Source organism: Pinus tabuliformis, chromosome 1_2, assembly GCF_031772625.1.
Source record: "Pinus tabuliformis cultivar Carrire ecotype Pingquan chromosome 1_2, CPIR1, whole genome shotgun sequence".
Classification (NCBI taxonomy): domain Eukaryota; kingdom Viridiplantae; phylum Streptophyta; class Pinopsida; order Pinales; family Pinaceae; genus Pinus; species Pinus tabuliformis.
The window spans coordinates 1,290,353,234-1,290,355,870 of record NC_142298.1 but is presented as its reverse complement, the minus strand read 5'-3'; positions in this window follow the sequence as shown (position 1 = coordinate 1,290,355,870).

Below are 2,637 nucleotides of genomic sequence, written 5' to 3'. Positions count from 1 at the left end.
AATTGGATGAGCAAGTGCGTGTTTTGGGGTGAAATTGTCTGCAACTAGCCGGTGCGGCACACAAAACAGGTGGCGCACCACACTAGAGGCGCATGGCACATTGGTAGAAACTGCCCAGTTTTATTCTAAATTGGCGCGACACACTGGGAGCACTCGGCGAACTGGGTTCTTGGCACGGCGCATACAGTCCACTGGTTGAATTTGCTTGAAATCTTGCCAATTTTCTCATAACTTGCGTGGATTTGCCAGGTAGGGTTGCTATTTTAATTTTTCATCCAGTCTTGTGATTAGTGATGGTGGTTTATGGATGACAATGGGTGAACACATATATCAAACCCTCTTTCTATAAACACAAGAAAACTTGCTGCCAAGGTTTCAGAACTCACTGTTTTGCCACCAAAATCATTTCTCCTTCCCATTGTTCCCTTCTCTTCACCAATCCCTAATTCCCTATCACCTAAATTCATTATTCCCTTCTCCTACATGCTCTGTCCCAAATAATCCGACCTCACACCTCAAAACCTATACAACAATCCCAAACCCTAAACCATATTCCCATACATAAATCCCTCAAACCCTCTCCCATATTTCCTTATCAAATTTCTCCCAATAATTTCCATTCCTCACTATTGTTTCCCCTTCCTAACAGTCCCTGTTTCATTTTTCTTTTTCCCTTTGCTGGGAGACTTTGCACTCTAAAGAGCAGTTAAACAGTTTTCATATACAACAACATATTTCTTCAAGGTATTTTGTACAACATTCATGGCATCTGAGCATTCATCGGACTATGAAGTGGAAACCCAAAGTGACTCACCCTTGGAAGAACAGGCACCCTGGAGGCCTCATAAAGGTGGCAGACATGTTAGAGAGGAATAGACCACCCTTACAGAATTGCAGGCCTACCCTCTTTCCATGTTTTGTTTTCAGCATTAGTCATGCTGTGAGTTTTTTCCAAAGGTGGCTAGTGTCCAATATCATCATGAGTTGGCTCGTCTTTTTGTGATGCACTTGCATGGAGATCAAGCTATCTTGGCTGGTGTCACCTTCACACTTACACTAGAATCTGTCTCATTAGCAACCGGTATACCGAACATTGGTGAACCATGGCACAAGAAACAGAAGATTGACCGGTAGCATTATGAGCCATACATTAAAACCCGTTTCTTAAGGTAGCTCAAGAGAGTGTTCCCATTCCGATATTTGAAAGATGAATGTGCCCCACTAATGAGATTGATGATGAAATATTTCAGCTGTGAGGGACGGTTCTCTCGTCTTTATGCTTATCACATCAGGTTGCTCATGCATTTCACCAGGGTACGGATGATGAATATTCCGTATTTCATTTGCCGAAACATAGAGAGGATGCCCACCTTTATACAACATAAAACCCCTCATCAACAACTTAACAGTGTCTATCATTTTTCTCTTATTAAGATTTTGGTGGTTCATCAGCTTGGATTGCAACGCATCACTTGGGATGATTTCATCTCTCGTGACTTCTTTAGAGCTTCACAGGGATTATCAGAGGTCAAGCATGAAGGTGGACCTACTCATCAGTATGAGTGCCATGAGACCGCTAGTGTGCTGGTATTCATCACATATCAGAGAGGCACCAGACATTTGTTTGCAGCAGCAAAGCGAGTGTTATCTCCACCCAGGGTGGAAGGGGCCTCACTTCCTCCATCAGCATCATAGGTATAGGACAAAGGCAAGAGGCCAATGTAGGATGAGGGACCTTTAGGTGAGCCTTTAGGTGAAAGAGAGACTGACTTCATTCTCATTCATGATGATGATACTGATACGGGTCCACAAAGCGCCAAACTTAGAGAGATCATACAAGAGCAGCAAATAGAGATCGAAGCCCTATCCCTTGACTTAGAGAGGGCTAAGTGGACCATGAAATACTTGGAGTAGAGGAAAAAACATCCTGAAGATTAGTAGGCAATCATGGAGCTACAAAACATCCGCGAGAATCGTCAAGCTGCACAAAGGAGAAGAATTGAGCTCACACCATTGGAGCAAGAGATTAATGAGGATCGGGAGGCCAATCTCGAGAGAGTTAACATGCACTTAGAGAGGCTGTTAGACAAGGCCAAAAAATACCATGCATTGGTGAGACACATGGCTTTCCACTACATGGCACGAAACAAGGTGTGCAAGGCCCGAATCAGGAATTTGAAGGCAAAATTGAGGAAGGAAATAAAGAAGCAAAAGAGGCAAAGGGAGCTTGATCATCTTCAGATATTGGCTTAAGCCTCTTTAGCCTAGAATAACACTTAATGAAGAATCTCCAACCCAAATTTCAAGAAATTTGGGGCATTTTTGGTATTTTTGCAAATTTTTGTACAAAAAACAGGGTTTTTCTCCCTCTGCGCCGCGCCACATGGCGTACGCTTTTGCTAGGGAGCTCCAAACAGCAAAAAGTTTATATTTTTGGATTTGGCATGAAAAATCATGACTGCTAGTGCATGAACAAGAAGTTTGGGCAAGTTTTGAGTCCTCAGGAGGTCAAAAACACTCAAACAATGACCTCTCTGCCCCTATTTTGACACACAGGAAGCAGTCTTGGGAGATTGAATTTTTGGAGGGGCAAATGGGAACCAAATTTAGAAATTCCACTTGGGTTGGAAAGTAGAC